Genomic DNA, 17,649 nt, shown 5'->3' on the forward strand with positions numbered 1-17,649 from the left:
AAAACAGATGTTTTCAATATGTCTACCTGAAACCTTTTATAACAAAGTTCTCTCTCCACCTCATCGATCTAATGCTTTAATTGGCAGACAGTAAAGTCTGATGGGAAAATAATGGTCTTTTAAATACCTGGGAACCAAAAGCAAATTAAGTTAGCACAGTGTAAAAGGCAAGTAATTACATAATGTCAATCCTGTTTTATACAGTTGAGTCTTTAAACAGCATGCTAAGAAAGGACATGTCTAGAAGAAAATATGAATCCTCTTTCTTCAGGTGACTCCTGTACTCTTTTCTCAATAACAAATTGGGATTATTACACCTAACAGCAGGCTCTTAGGTTAAGGGTTTCTCAAATGCTGCTGCTAGCTCCATTAGTTTATGTGTATTTAAAGTTTTCTCTCCCTCCTGTCAATTTCAAATGTCAACAGCCGTTGATGAGACTACTGTCTTCATTGAGCAACTTGATTCCGTGTGAAAGAAAAATCTCTGCTATTTCAGTGAAAAATGTGACTCTCCCTTATGTAAAACAATAGGACCAAAAATGAAAAAGACATATTGGTGGCAATCTTGAGCAGGGGTGGGCAAACTACAGCCTGCGGGCCACATCCGGCCCACAGGACCGTCTTGCCCGGCCCCTGATCTCCCGGCCGGGGAGGCTAGTCACCAGCCCCTCCCCCGCTGTACCTCCTCCCCTGCAGCCTCAGCGCAGCGTGGGGGCAGCGTGACTTGTGCCCGCCCACCTCCCAGGCTTTCAAATAAGCCTGTCCTGCCACTCTGAGCAGCCTGGTAAGGGTAAAGGGATGGGGGTGGGGGAAGGAGGTCCTGGGGGGCAGTCAGGGGACAGGGGGCAGCTGGATGGAGTGGAGGTTCCGGGGGGGGCGGTCAGAAGACAGGGAGCAGGGGGGGTTGGATAAGGGGTTGGGTCCTGGGGGAGCAGTTAGGGACGGGGTCCTGAAAGGGGACGGTCAGGGGACAAGGAGTGGGAGAGGAATGGATGGGTCGGGGGTCCCAGGGGGCCTGTCAGGGGGCAGGGGTGCAGACAGGGGTTGGGGCAGTCAGGGGACAGGGAGCAGGCAGGGTTGGGTAAGGGTGGGGTCCTGGGGGGGACGATTAGGAGATGGGGGTCCCGAGAGGGAGAGGTCATGGGACAAGGAGTGGGGGGGGCGGGTTTTGGATGGGTCAGGGGTTCTGAGGGGGGAAGTCAGGGGGCGGATATGGGGTGCGGGCCAGGCTGTTTGGGGAGGCACAGCCTTCCCTACCTGGCCCTCCATACTGTTTCGCACTCCTGATGTGGCCCATGGGCCAAAAAGTTTGCCCACCCCTGAGATACACTATAGTACTGGCACGGTCTTATTCAGGAAACTACCAGAGATTTATCCAAATACAGACAAATAACTGATCATAAAAATGAACAGTGTTTTAGACAGCTCACGTCTCAGCTCTTCACAGTGTTTTTGCACTTTTTGGTCCCTTGCCTCTGCTGCATTGGTGCTGAAACTTGTTCACACAACACACTCACTGCCTTAGCAGGACCTCATTTACTAGTGAACACGCTAAGAAGTGTCTTGAAAAGAGGGGTTGAAGTGACAGGGGCCAGAGCTTACTGCCTTTTTCCTGGTTTCAGAGCAGCAGCCGTGTTAGTCTGTATCTGCAAAAAGAAAAGGAGGACTTGTGGAGCCTTAGAGACTAACCAATTTATTTGAGCATCAGCTTTTGTGAGCTACAGCTCACTTCATTGGATGCATTTTTCCTTTAATTTAGGATCCCATGATCTTCAACTATTCTAAACAACAAGGTGGTGCTTTACGGTTCCCCAGGAATGTGTTGTGCTTGTTTAAACTGGGTGCTGTGCATTTGCAAACCTTTATCCTTACATTGTCCCCGGTGCAGTGATTACTCAATAGTAATTACTTATCTCCATTCTGTGGTGACAACACTAGAAGAGAGGAGATCATCCTTGTCTGCAATGACAGTGGTTACTTAGGTTAGGTATATTATGATTATGTGTATAGTACAAATAATCTCAGTGCCCTCTACCAGACCAGAGTGCCTGAGTATGAAGGAGTCATGACAGGATCCCAGATACTAGGCTGCTGCATATGTGAACATCTGCTTGAAATTGTAAACTGCTATTATAGACAAGAAGTAGGTGAATTTTCTTTTTTGTAAGCAGCATTTTATTACTTGGGTGGCTTCAGGGGGACATGATACCCAGGACAAACAGGAACTATGCCATTGTATAGACCTCCTGCATGGTTTGCTGTTACTTCTCTTTGTCCCTTGGACAATGGATACATTCGCTGATCCTACAGGGAAATGCTTAAAGAATTAATCTAGGGAAGTATATGCAGGTAACTGACTACACAGTGTCTCAAAGGATTCCAAGGGTCATGGTGGCCTTCACAGAAATTGGAAGGACATGCCTCTGCTGAGTCTGGCTCTCCAATCCATCTTTTAGTTCCCTGAAGAGAGTACGGAATGCCAGCTTCTTTCCCTGCTTCTTTCCCTTCTTTCCAGGACCAGGAATCATAGAATTGGAAGGGACCTCGAGAGGTCATCTAATACAATCCCCTGCACTCAAGGCAGGACTAAGTATTATCTAGACTGGGGTCTGCAACCTTTCAGAAGTGGTGTGCCTAGTCTTCATTTATTCACTCTAATTTAAGGTTTCTCATGCCAGTAATACATTTTAATGTTTTTAGAAGGTCTCTCTCTCTAAGTCTATATTATATAACTAAACTATTGTTGTATGTAAAGTAAACAAGGTTTTAAAAATGTTTAAGAAGCTTCATTTAAAATTAAATTAAAATGCAGATCTTATCAGTTTAGTGCAGTGGTTCTTAACCTGGGATGCACGCACCCCCTGGGGATGAGAGATGCCCTTTCCAGGGTTGCAAGACATGCGAGATTTGTTTAGAAGGTAAATCATCGAAAACAAATTAAGCACAGGCACATAAGTACAACTACTTTGTTTCATCAAACCTATGTATTTATTAACATTATACATTTTTTAACGATTACTGTAATATACAAACTTTTAAATTTTTTAAGTTTTCAAGTTTTTAAGCTAATTGTAGTGTAATTTTTGATAAGAACTGCAGAGCGCTGGGCCCAGGCCAGAAGCAGATCCCTGGGCTGGCTGCTGGTACCCCAAGCCGGAAGGAGGGCTGAGCAGGGCCGGAGGCCCGGACCCCTTCTGGCAGGGGGCTGGGTGGCTGGAACCCCAGACCAGCAGCAAGGTGAGCAGGGCCAGCGGCTGGCCGGCAGCAGACTGAGTGGGGCAGATGGCCGGGACCCCGGCTGGCAAGGGGCTGGCAGCCAGAACTCCAGACCATCAGTGGGCTGAGTGGGGCCAGCGGACAGAACCCCAGACTGGCGGCGGACTGAGCCGCTCAGCCCCCTGCCGGTCTGGGGTTCTGTCCATCGGCTCCTGCCAGCTGGGGTCCCAGCCGCCAGCCCCGCTGCTGGTCTGAGGTTCTATTCACCCAGGCAGGCAGTGGGCTGAGCGGGGCTGGCGGCTGGGACCCCAGCTGGCAGCAGCGTGGCAGTAAAAATTGGCACGCGTGCCGCAGGTTGCCGACCCCTGATCTATACCATCCCTGACAGGTGTTTGTCCATCCTGCTCTTAAAAATCCCCAGTGATGAAGATTCCACCACCTCCCTAGGCAATTTATTCCAGTGCTTAACCACCCTGACAGTTAGGAAGTTTTTCCTAATGTCCAATCTAAACTTGCTGCAATTTAAGCCCATTGCTTCTTGTCCTAGCCTCAGAGGTTAAGAACAACCATTTTTCTCCCTCCTCCTTGTAACAACCTTTTATGTACTTGAAAACTGTTATGTCCCCTCTCAGTCTCTCCAGACTAAACAAACCCAATCTTTTCAATCTTCCCTCATAGATCATGTTTTCTAGATCTTTAATAATTTTTGTTGCTCTTCTCTGGACTTTCTCCAAATGTCCACATCTTTCCTGAAATGTGGCACCCAGAACTGCACACAATACACCAGTTGAGGCCTAATCAGCATGGAGTAGAGCGGAAGAATTACTTCTCGTGTCTCGTTTACAACACTCTTGCTAATACATCCCAGAATGATGTTTACTTTTTTTGCAGCAATGTTACACTGTTGACTCATATTTAGTTGTGATCCACTATGACCCAGATCCCTTTCTGCAGCACTCCTTCCTTGGCAGTCATTTCCCATTTTGTATGTGTGCAACTGATTGTGCCTTCCTATATGGAGTACTTTGCATTTGTCCTCATTGAATTTCATCCTATTTACTTCAGACCATTTCTCTAGTTTGTCCAGATCATTTTGAATTATAATCCTATCCTGCAAAGCACTTGCAACCCCTCCCAACTTGGTATCGTCCGCAAACTTTATAAGTGTACTCTTTATGCCATTATCTAAAGCAGTGGTTCCCAGACTTGTTCCGCCGCTTGTGCAGGGAAAGCCCATGTTGGGCCGAGCCGGTTTGTTTACCTGCCGCGTCTGCAGGTTCAGCCGATGGCGGTTCCCAGTGGCCGCGGTTTGCTGCTCCAGGCCAATGGGAGCTGCTGGAAGTGGTGCGGGCCGAGGGACGTATTGGCCGCCGCTTCCAGCAGCCTCCATTGGCCTGGAGCAGCGAAACGTGGCCACTGGGAGCCGTGATCTGCCGAACCTGTGGATGCAGCAGGTAAACAAACTGGCCCGGCCCGCCAGGGGCTTTCCCTGCACAAGCGGCGGAACAAGTTTGAGAACCACTGATCTAAATCATTGATGAAGATATAGAACAGAACTGGACCCAGAACCAATCCCTGCGGGACCCCACTCATTATGCCCTTCCAGCATGACTATGAACCACTGATAACTTCTCTCTGGGAACAATTTTCCAACAAGTTATGCACCCACCTTATAGTAGCTCCATCTAGGTTGTATTTCCCTAATTTGTTTATGGGAAGGTCATGTGAGACAGTATCAAAAGCCTTACTAAAGTCAAGATATACCACATCTACCGCTTCCTCGCTATCCACAAGGCTTGTTACCCTGTCAAAGAAAGCTATCAGGTTGGTTTGACACGACTTGCTCTTGACAAATCTTGACTATTATTTATCACCTTATTATCTTTGTACTGGTTTGTACAAAGGTATAACAAATTAGGTGTTTGCAAACTGATTGCTTAATTATTTGTTCCATTATCTTTCCAGGTACAGAAGTTAAGCTGACAGGTCTGTAATTCCTTGGGTAGTCCTTATTTCCCTTTTATAGATGGACATTATATTTGCCCTTTTCCAGTCTTCTGGAATGTTTCCAGTCTTCCATGACTTTTCAAAGATAATTGCTAATGGCTCAGATATCTCCTCAGTTAGCTCCTTGAGTATTTTAGGATGCATTTCATCAGCCCCTGGTGATTTGAAGTCATCTAACTTGTCTAAGTAATTTTTGACTTGTTCTTTCCCTATTTTAGACTGATCCTACTTTATTTTCACTGGCATTCACTATGTTAGACGTCCAATTGCCACCAACCGTCTTGGTGAAAACCGAAACAGAGAAATCATTAAGCACCTCTGCCATTTCCACATTTTCTGTTATTGTCTTTCTCTCCTCATTGAGTAATGGGCCTACTCTGTCCTTGGTCTTCCTCTTGCTTCTAATGTATTTGTAGAATGTTTTCTTGTTACCCTTCATGTCCCTTGCTAGTTTCATCGTGTTTTGTGCCTTGGCTTTTCTAATTTTGTCCCTACATACTTGTGCTATTTGTTTATATTCATCCTTCGTAATTTGACCGAGTTTCCACTTTTTGTAGGACTCTTTTTTGAGTTTTAGATCATTGAAGATCTCCTGGTTAAACCAGGATGGTCTCTTGCCATACTTCCAATCTTTCCTACCTAATGAGATAGTTTGCTCTTGTGCCCTTAATAATGTCTCTTTGAAAAACTGCCAGCTGTCTTCAATTGTTTTTCCCCTTAGATTTGCTTCCCATGGGATTTTACCTACCAACTCCCTGAGTTTGCTAAAGTCTGTCTTCTTGAAATCCATTGTCTTTATTGTGCTCTTCTCCCTCCTACTGTTCCTTAAAATCGTGAACTCTACCATTTCATGATCACTTTCACCCAAGCTGCCTTCCACTTTCAAATTCTCAACCAGTGCTTCCCTATTTGTCAAAATCAGATCTAGGACAGCCACTAGCAGCTTTCTCCACCTTCTGAAATAAAAAATTGTCTCCAATTCATTCCAAGAACTTGTTGGATAATCTGTGCCCTGCTGTGTTATTTTCCCAACAGATATCTGGGTAGTTGAAGTCCTCCATCACCACCAAGTCCTGTGCTTTGGATGATGTTGTTAGTTGTTTAAAAAAAGCCTCATCCACCTCTTCTTCCTGGTTTGATCATCTGTAGTAGACCCCTACCCGGACATCACCCTTGTTTTTTACCCCTTTTATTCTTACCCAGAGACTTTCAACAAGTCTATCTCTTATTTCTAGCTCAACCTAATTCCAAGTGTATACATTTTTAATATATAAGGCAACACCTCCTCCCTTTTTTCCTGCCTGTCCTTCCTGAGCAAGCTGTATTCTTCTATACCAATATTCCAGTCATGCGTATTATCCCATCGAGTCTCCGTGATGCCATTTATGTCATAGTTGTGTTTATTTACTAGCATTTCAAGTCCTTCCTGCTTATTTCCCACACTTCTCGCATTAGTATACAGACATCTAAGATACTGATTTGATTTCCCTCCCTCCTGAAGTTCTGTCTTGTCTCTCCCTTTTTTTTCTGCTATAACAGCCCATGCTCCCCCCAGATTCTGACCCTTCTCCCAGGTCTTCATGTTTTTGACTTACCTGTGGGCTTTGGTCACCTGCCCCACTGAACCTAGTTTATAGCCCTCCTCATTAGGTTAGCTAGTCTGTAGCCAAATATGCTCTTCCCTATAGCAAGAAGGTGGCTTGTGGACTCTACCTCTGAGTTAGGGCCCTTAGTCTTTTCTTTCCTTCTCTCGCTCTCCTCTTCCTCATCTGCCTTAGAATTAATAGGTCCAGCACTGCTGCTTGCTCCTCAGTCCCATTCCCAAGGTTCCATCTGCCATCCCTTCCCATCAGCTCCACAAAACTCAGGCTATTTCCTCCTCCAATCCCCGGGCTCTCTCCTCTTCCCTTTTTTTCAAAGCTCCTCTCTACACTCAGAAAATTGTCTCTCTCCAATACAAGTAGTGTGTATATATATATGGGTTCCTTTCCTCAAATTTTGCCTCTTTGACCCAGAGTGAGTTACGTAGCAGAAGAATAGAGGGCTGATGGGAGACTTTCTCCATCTACGTTCCACCTGCCAAAACGACATCTACTTTGTGTGTGCTTAATCCAGCCTCAGTGCACCTCATGCAATTCTGAAAGAAGATTGTGCACACTAACCTCAGGGGCTATTCCCTCTACACTGCCCATTCTGTGGTGTGCGCATGATCAGTGCATTACCACCAGCCTGGATATCCATGCAATTGTAGCTCTTGATTGCACATTGTGAGTTAGCCTGCACAAGATTTTGGAAATTTGGCCCTTAAAGTATCTGATCCTCTTTTGTTGCTTCTAACATATAACTACTGTATCACAGCTAAGGTCTTGTAATATTGCACTATTTCAGAAAATATTCTTAGTAAACACTTCCAGATGAAATTTTATGACATGCAAGGCCACTGGAAACCATGGGGAAAATAACAACAGAATACCTAAAGAGGTCAGAAATGCAAGGCCATTGTCATCTGCTTGTGGTGCATTAGTAATAAAAATGCATTATCTGCCCACTTGAGGAACTAGTGATATGAATATATTCTGGAACAGAATATATTTGGCTTCCCAACACCATTTGCTTTTAGTGAAAAACAGTTCAAGACAACCATACATAAAATGAACAATAATAAATTATTTCAAGAATTGTACAAGACATTTGCCAGTCCAGTAGAATGCTATATTTACTAAACAGGCATAATTAAAGAAAATAATTATGGATTGCATGTAATGTTGGTCAAGTTACATTTTGCTTGTTACTGTTCTATTGACCTTATGTTAGAAATTGTCCAGAATGATAAATTTGCTGTGAAAAGAAAATCAAATGGTTTGAATCCTTTCCCTTTGTCAACTTTACAGCAATGTGAACCAATCAACAAAACAATTGCTCTCTAACAGTGAACTAGATTTAATTGAAATTTAAATATCAGTTATTGGTATATGGAAGAAATGATCCTGGCTCATTACTAGCAGAAACTATTCTGTGGTAAGTCAAGATGTTTCTGCTGTTTACCACCTCAGAGGTTTATAATGAACAATGTAAACTAATTCAATTGCATGCACAAATTACTCCATAGTGATTGGCCTCTGACAGGGTTCAAGGGTTCAATCAAGTATAGCTTTCCCACACCACAATCTGAAGCCACTCAGATAGCATGGCTTTAAAAAACCATAACACTTTAAATCCATGGCCACAATGGTGATCTTTCTAGGTAAAGCTGATGGAGACATTCAAAATAACTTTATATAACTGATTCATTTATGGATTAAAACATGTAGATTCATTGTCTTTCAATGCAAATATGACTGACCTCAACTATGTGGGATCAATACATCTTTATTTGTCACAACAGATATCAATATCTGCTTATTGCCGGGTACAAGAGTAAAGTACTAGCTCCTACTTAGCTGAAAACCATCATGTGACATGCCAATACGTTTCTATTGCTTACCTCCTCAGAGGTCAATAATGAGATTTGGAAAATTACCAATTGGATAACACATGTGAATAATTGCATTGCAATTACTTGCAGTGAATTCTATGGTACTATTATTCACATCCCAGGAAATAAACAGAAGCTTTTCTAGATCCCTGTATATACTCTGAGAAAGTTTATTTCAAGGAAACTGTTTCATTTTTTAATTTTGTGGCCATAATGGAAGATTCACATACATTCATTTCAACGAAGAAATTCAGAATATATGTAAAAATATACAAACTGACGAATTGTTTGGGTGAGTAATGAAATTTTATTGGCCCTTGCATTAAATATTGACCATCTCAGGTCAATAGCTGTTGATATTCATATCAACAGAAGTCAGCATTTGTTTATTATCGACAAACCCTTTCAAAGATGATATTAAAGGGTTGACCACTTTTCTTATAGACCAAACAATATAGAATATCAATTTATTATTATTATTAGTGATTCAGTTAAGTTTTGCTCTGGTGAACAGGTAAATTCTTTGTTGCCTGGTGGTGTATGAAATAGCATGTTAGTTGCTGAGGGTAAAATGCTCAAAAGTATCTAAGTAATTTAGTAGCCTTAGTCCCATTTTTAAAAATGACTTATGGGCTCATTCAAATATCTGAGGATACAGCTTTGCTCCATGGACTATAAATTAATGTTATATGCAGACAATGCCCTTTTCTATATTTCCTAGCCAAAAACCACAATTCCACTAATTCAAAAATCAGGATCAGTGAGTGTCTGGTTACAAATAAATTGGGAACAATCTAAACTATTGGAAATCTCCTGGTTATCACATAGTGGGGCTCTCTCTCAATAGATGCACATTGATGGAATTAAGTGTCTCAGTAGAAAAGTACCAAGAAATACTAATAAACTAATGCAGATAAATTTAGATCCCATAGTCTCTCAAATAGTGATACAAATAGATGGCATCTTCTATTCCAGAGCCTGTGGAGAACGGTTAACATAATAAGAATGAATATTCTCCCTTGGCTTCTCTATATTCTAAATGGCTTATCTGCATACTGGAAAATTTAATATGATTAGTAGACCCTTTCTGTAAGGCATGGTCAATATCCATGACTAACATTTAAAAACTGCAATGCCCTATAGGCAAGTTGGGCTCCCAGACCTACAGAATTAAAATGACCATGTCACAGGTGTCAAACTGGTTCTACTATGCTAATACCCTTATACCCATGTGGGTGGATATTGAATATGTATTTATGTATCCAGTTCCCCCTGTGGGTCTCCTTGATGCCTCTTTTTGTCCAATGGAGAAATAAAGTGTCTACAGTGGTTGCTGGTTGAAGGGTTTGGACTGTTCTAGCTAAGAGGTACTATTTTCATTCTTGCCGTGATGCAAAATCACCTATTCAGGGCAACCCAGACTTGCAGATTGGGAACAAATCTATAATTTGGAAGCACTAGCTGTGCAGGGGCATTGTGTGGATTTCCCAAGCAGCCAAGGATGAGTGCTTTGTTCCTTTTCTAATGCAAAAGCAACGTTATGATCCTTCACCCTTAGCAGATTGGCAGTACTTACAATTAACACACTTGATAGCATATTAATTTGGTCTGGATGCCCTAGGACTGCCACAGGCCCCAGAACTACTGGATACCTTAGAAGCACTTCATAAACTCCCCAGGCCCATATCCACTATGTAAACTTTGTTAATGAAGAGGAATGCCACTAGTATGGAGTACTTTATGCAAGTGTAGAAAGAAGATTTATCACCAGTCCCCTAAAAGAATCCCAATAGCAGAGGATATTATGGGAATATTAAAAATGCTTCTCTGGATTTCAGCCTATGCCTGATACAACAAGATTTTATTCAAAATGTACTGGATGCTACAGAGGAGGCACAAGATAAAGGCCTTATGCTCTGATGTTTGTTGGTGCTGTATAAGGAAACCTGGTGCATATGCTATGGGACTGTCCAACAGCCAGGTTGCTGTGGAAAGAGGTGGACACGAGAGTTAAAATGGTGCTTGGCTTCAGTAAGCAAACCTCAGCTGAAAATTATATCCTAGGTGATTTACCTGCTGAGCTCCGCCACAGCGATTTTGGTTCTCGAGGCCTGCAATCATCACCAACCTCATGGTTTTACAAAAACAGAAAACCAGGCTTATGGCCAAAATAGAACGGTGGTATTCAGACCTGTCTGAGTTAGCAGCCAAAGAAAGAATATCTTATCGCTGTCAAGAGCCATTATATGAATTCAAAAAAATTTGAACCCTGTTTCTAGATACATTGGGGTAAAAAATGCTGATATGGCTCTAAGCATGCCAGAGCTCAATTCCGCCTCCTCTTTTCCCCTCTCCCTGTGTCTTCATTTTCTCTTCTCCCTGTTCATGTATGTCTTCTCCTGCCCTTTTTTTTTTTTACTGTTACCTCCACCCTGACATTGTATGTGTATGTAGTAGTGTCTGGGTTTGTATTGTCTAGTCTTGCAGCTTTGACAAGTTGTAAAATTGTGTAACTGAATACTTAAGAATATAAGAACGGCCCGACTGGGTCAGACCAATGGTCCATCTAGCCCAGTATCCTGTCTTCCGACAGTGGCCAGAGCAGACGCTTTAGAGGGAATGAACAGAACAGGGCAATTCTGAATGATCCATTTCCTGTCGTCCAATTCCAGCCTCTGAAAGTCAGAGGTTTAGGGATGGGGTTGCATCCCTGACTGTCTTGGCTAGTAGCCATTGATGGACCTATTCTCCACAAACTTATCGAATTCTTTTTTGATCCCAGTAGTTATACTTTTGGCTTTCACAACATCCCCTGGCACTGAGTTTCACAGCTTGACTGTGCATTGTGTGAAGAAGTATTTCCTTATGTTTGTTTTAAACCTGCTGCCTATTAATTTCATTGGGTGATCCCTGGTTCTTGTATTATGTGAAGGGATAGACAGCATTTTCCTATTCACTTTTTCCATGCCATTCATGATTTAGATCACTATTATATCCCTCCTTAGTCATCTTTTTTGTAAGCTGAACAGTCCCAGTCTTGTTATTTTCTTCTCCTATAGAAGCTGTTCCATACCCCTAGTCATTTTTGTTGCCCTTCTCTGCACCTTTTCCAACTCTAATATAACTTTTTTTGAAACAGGTGACCAGAACTGTGCACAGTATTCAAGGTGTGGGCATACCAGGGATTTATATAGTGGCATTATGATATTTTCTGTTTTATTATTTTTCCCTTACCTAACAGTTCCTACCATTCTGTTAACTTTTTTGACGGCTGCTGCACATTGAAAAGTGTTTGCTGAGAACTATCCACAATGACTCCAAGATCTCTCTCTTGAGTGGTAACAGTTAACTTAGACCCCACCATTTTGTATGTATAGTTGGGATTATTTTTTTCGAGTGTGCATTACTTTGCATTTATCAACATATCAACATTGAATTTCATCTGTAAAGCCCCACTTAACTTGTGACATAGCAGAAATTGTGGATTCCACAATATTAAGCGTCCACTGCAATTCTGACATCAAGAACTCCGGGGCTCAGAGTGGGAGTCTCTGCTCTCAGCCCTGTGTTCCAGCTGTTAGCACCAGGCCACGCTCTCAGCCCCAGGCAGCCGACAGTGGAAAATCGTGGACTAGTAACAATGGACTTTATTACTGTAAATAATAAGGTCTATTATTACTTTTCTGCAATTTTCAGCCGCAATTTTTTGACAATCACCCTGCAATTCAAGTAGGGTCTTATTCATTTGCCATTTTGTTGCCCAGTCACCCAATTTAGTAACTTTGTAACTGTCATAACCATACAGCTAAGGGTAGCCTAGAATTCCTCCTTACCTATAAGGGGTTAAGAAGCTCCTGGTTGGCACCTGACCAATGGGGAAAGAAGAAACTTTCAAATTGGGGGTGGGAGTGGGGGAAGGTTTGTTTGTGCTCTTTGTTTTGTGTGTTCTCTGGGGATGCAGAGAAGCATCAGGTCAGAAAATTCCTTCTCCTAAAATCATCCTAAAATGAGCCTCAATATTGCAAAGAGAATAAATAAATAAGGCAAGGCGCGTTAGATTATCTTTTGTTTTTAGCTTGTGAATTTTCCCTTTGCTAGAGGGAGGTTTATTCCTGTTTTTTGTAACTTTGAAACTAAGCCTAGAGGCAGCTCCTCTGTGTTTGTGAATCTTTTGTTACCCTGAAAAGTTATCTTCCATCCTGATTTTACAGAGGTGATTCTTTCACCTTTTCTTTAAATACAATTTTTCTTTTAAGAACCTGATTGATTTTTCAGTGTCCTATAGACCCAAGGGGTTGGGTCTGTGCTCACTTTGTAACCAATTGGTTAGGATATTATTCTCAAGCCTCCCCAGGAAAGGTGGTGTAAGGGCTTGGGAGAATATTTTGGGGGAGATAGGGCTCCAAGTGGCCCTCCCTAAGTGTTTGTTTAAATCACTTGGTGGAGGCAGCATACCGTCCAAGGACAAAAGGAATTTGTACCTTGGGGAAGTTTTTAACCTAAGCTATAGAAATAAACTTAGGGGGTCTTTCATGCGGGTCCCCACATCTGTACCCAAGAGTTCAGAGTGGAAAGGGAACCCTGACAGTAACTTTTTGCAGTCAGCTTTGGCCTTAACTAGCTTGAGTAACATTGTATCATCTGAAAACTTTGCCACCTCACTGTTTATCCCCATTCCAGATCATTTATGAATGTGTTGAACAGCACAGGTCACAGAACAGATCCACAGAGGACCTTGATATTTATGTCTTTCCACTGTGAAATCTGACCATTTATTCCTACCCCTATCTTTTAACCAGTTACTGATGCAGTCAAAAAAGCTAACAGAATGTTGGGAATCATTAAGAAAGGGGTAGATAATAAGACAGAACATATGATATTGCCTCTATATAAATCCATGGTATGGCCACATCTTGAACCCTGCGTGCAGATGTGGTCACCCCATCTCAAAAAAGATATATTAGAATTGGAAAAGGTTCAGAAAAGGGCAACAAAATGATTAGGGGTATGGAACAGCTGCCATACGAAGAGAGATTTGGAACTTTTCAACTTGGAAAAGAGAGGAATAAGGGGGGATATGATAGAGATCTATAAAATCATGACTGGTGTGGAGAAAGTAAATACAGAAGTGTTATTTACTCCTTCTCATAACACAAGAACTAGGGGTCACCAAATGAAATGAATAGGCAGCAGGTTTAAAACAAACAAAAGCAAGTATTTCTTCATACAATGCACCCTCAACCTGTGGAACTCCTTGCTAGAGGATGTTGTGAAGGCCAAGACTATAACAGGGTTCAAAAAAGAATTAGATATATTCATGAAGGATAGGTCCATCAATGGCTATTAGCTAGGATGGGCAGGGATGGGGTCCCTAGCCTCTGTCTGCCAAACACTGGGAATGGGCAACAGGGGATGGATCGCTTGATGGTTACCTGCTCCGTTCATTCCCTCTGGGGCACCTGGCATTGGCTACTGTTGGAAGACAGGATACTGGGCTAGAAGGATCTTTGGTCTGACCCAGTATGGCCATTCTTATGTTCTTATGAGAGGAATTTCCCTCTTATCCCATGACTGCTTAGTTTGCATAGGAGTCTTTGATGCTGGACCTTTCTGAAAGTCCAAGTATGCTGTATCTACTGCATCACCCTTGTCCACATGCTTTTTGACACCCTCAATTTTTTTTAATTCTATTGGAGATCCTGTGACGCATAAGATTTGGAAATATATACAAGCTGTAAATATTTTCCCTTTTTGTACCGTTCATTGTCTGTTTCTTATGAAAATCAATATAATTTTTTTTAAAAGGGATTATGCATTTAGAAGCCTAAATTTCATTGAAAGTGAATGGGATTTAGACACCTAATTGCCTAAATCTCTTTTGAAAATGGGACTTAAGTGCTTGAGTCACATAGATGGTTTTGAAATGTTACTGTAAAGATTAGGGGTCAAATTCTACTGTCTGCTGCACCTACATAACCTCAACACATGTGAAACAGAGAACAGATTTGATCCCAGAAATGCAAACTATCAGTAGCATTGTCTTTAGTCATCCACGGGATTGTACCTGGTACACAATGACTCAAAACAAGATTTTTGTTTCATTCACAGTTGTACATCTGTGTGTTTCTCTGTGAAACACACAGATGTACAACTTCACAGATTTTCTTTATTCCTGACATTTTGCTTGTAAGAAAATTGTTTTCTGGAGGCCAGCAACAATATAATATCTTTAACAAAAGAACCACATTTTAATGGATTTGAAAGCAGCCCAGGTTGATAGCAGCTAAACCTTATTTGCCATTGAATGTCTGATTAGTCTGAAATGGGTTTGTGTTATCAACTTAAATCCAGGTGGACAGATGTGCACATCAAAGCTGGAACTAATTTGAGACTGATGGCAGGTTTGAGAGACATACCTGGGACTGACTGGGCATGGAGAGTGAACTACCATTTTGCCAGTGATACCTCCAGGTATTGGTGAGGACATATTGTGAGACGATGAGCGGAACTTCACATGTTACCGATGTTGTGCCTCTTTCATGGATTTAAATATTCATCTCCTAACGCTGCTAATGTGACAGTATTCATGAGGCCTAACATCACTGATTTCTCCAGCCCTGGAAAAGTTTTATTTTTCCAAGAGAAAAATAGGGGTTCTCACCCTACCCTCAAAGATCCCACATGGCAGCAACCATTGCTCAAGACCACAATAATACTGCTGGATGTGGCAGTAGAGTGTATTTCATGACTAAGGAATTTAGAGTAAGCTTTGGACTTGAACTCAGGTCTCTTGGGTAGCAGTTGTCACTAGACTAAGGTGCTGACCTCTCCAGAGTGTAGTGCTGACCTCTAAGGTCTATTTTTGAAAAGGACACTATCAAATTGACCCATCTAAAAACAATATAGGACCTAGTTCAGCAAAGTACTTAAACACCTATCTACTTTAAACATACGAGTACTCCCTATTAGTGTAAATAAACAGTAGGTTGGAGGGGGCAGAGGGCTGTTATTTTAAGCTGCTCTTGGTAAAAGAGTTCTGAAATCTCTTCAGAAAAGAGGAAGAACAAGTAGGCAATTTGAGGATGATTATGTACCAGCAGAGTAGAAGGTCACTGGCTGGAAGAGGGAAGGACTTTTAAGGAAAAGCATGGATACACAGAACAGAGGATTTTGTCCCTGAATCCTTTAAAAAAAGAAACGTCTTACTTAAACATACTCTTTGATTAATTCTTATTGAATTGTAAGAACAATTACCTGTAGTCCTTACATGAAAACTTGGGCTCAATTGTTCGTTTAAGGTACTGTCCTGCATTGGTGCAATTCAGCAGTAGACTACTCCAGTAGGTATTATGCACAATGCCTCTCTGAGCTCCCTGGTGCATAGGAGAGCACACCCACTCCTACACCGCTTAATGGGCTGCACTGTATCCTTCTTCCTTTGGTCATAGTAAAGGGAGGGGCTATGGTCCCATTTTATCTATACCTAATTTAGTGTGGTTACCACTTCTAGCAGCACCAGCCAAGGGGCATCCTTGTGCTAAGTGTGGCTGATCTTTGCACAGGAGAGGCTCCCTAGCTCAGCAGCACAGGTGCTGGCCACAAACTAACCCTTTATTTGTATTTGTATTTTGCAGAAATTCCTGTTCATTAGTTTTCAAGAAAGATCCTTTCAGAATGACAAGACACTTCCTAAGTACAAGGAGGAAAGCAACAACAACAAAAATGAGAGAAAGAGAATGTGTATGTGTGTGTGTGAGAGAGAAAGAGGATTCTGTACTGAACTAGCCTCTTCCAAAATTAATGCCAGCATAGCTTGTTTTGGGATATGTGGAGTGGTTAAGGGAAGTACAATATTGCTCCTTAAAGTGTGTTTGCACTCTGAAAAATAACACCTACAAATTGAATGGTGAGTTCTATCTTTATTGTTTCTTAATAATTTTCAAAGCAAATCGATTTTACAAGATTTTGTTTTTCTAATTGTAATCCCTGAAAACTCAACTTGGGATCTGAGAATCAAGCTGGACTCTTTCTGAGCCATCATCTAAGTTAATAAAGGCTCTGCAAGAAAAATTAGGTTTTCAGTTATACTCGTACAACCTCAATGTCTTCCAGTCTTCCATGACCTCAATGACACCTGTTCAGTCCCACTGCAAACTGGGTATTTGAACAGGAGTAAATGACTGGAATTTATTAATCAACTCTGATGATGATACACAAGGAGGAACAGAACCCAGATCATGCTCTCTTAGCTGTCATGGTTCTACAGCTTTAACAGGAGTATGAAAAATTAAAAACTTACTGTGGTTATTAAAGTGATTAGCTATAAATTCTGAAAATACATCAGAAGCAAAGATCCATCCAGGGGGGGAGAGAGAGAGAGAGAGAGAATATGTAGACACATATACACACATGTGTTCACACACACATACACAGAGTAGTTACTTTTCAGAGTATAACAAGAAAAATGGAGTGAAGAGTTTCTTCAGGAAAAATGAGAACTTGGTAAACTCAGAACACACAACACTGCACCATAACATTTTGATATAGTATTCCAGAAACACCCAGGTCTAGGCAAGGTTTCTCAGACCCAAGCTATTATCCCTCTGTCCTCAGTGGACTTATAGGAGGCTTTCTCTGAGCCAAACTGCCATAAAAAGGGATTTTCATAATCCTAATGCATCTGGGAAAGGATTTTCTTGATCTCTGCACTGACCTTTTCATATAAAAATAAGAGCAGTGACCAGTCCTGCTAACATACACCATCTACTTTGGGGACAGAAAATCAAGATAGGAGTCACTCGGTTTATTTCATAAAATGTTTATTTATACATACCTTATTGGTACAACTGATAGTATTTAAAAGAAAATATTTTTTCATCTTTGGTAATCCTGGCAATTGGTGGTTGTTGTCTGTCATTCCTTTAATTCACTTTTTGTTTTGTTTTTTGTTT

General features: G+C 41.7%; 2 protein-coding genes across 2 annotated transcripts in view; both read right to left on the reverse strand.

Annotated features, from left to right (window-relative positions):
• RORB (RAR related orphan receptor B) overlaps positions 1-17,649 on the reverse strand; it is a 208,152-nt gene that overhangs the window by 93,795 nt on the left and 96,708 nt on the right. The window lies entirely within an intron of this gene.
• The window catches only part of LOC140911727 (uncharacterized), a 35,881-nt gene that overhangs the window by 1,162 nt on the left and 17,070 nt on the right, over positions 1-17,649 (reverse strand). The window lies entirely within an intron of this gene.

The sequence above is a fragment of the Lepidochelys kempii genome, chromosome 5 (genome assembly GCF_965140285.1).
Source record: "Lepidochelys kempii isolate rLepKem1 chromosome 5, rLepKem1.hap1, whole genome shotgun sequence".
NCBI lineage: Eukaryota > Metazoa > Chordata > Testudines > Cheloniidae > Lepidochelys > Lepidochelys kempii.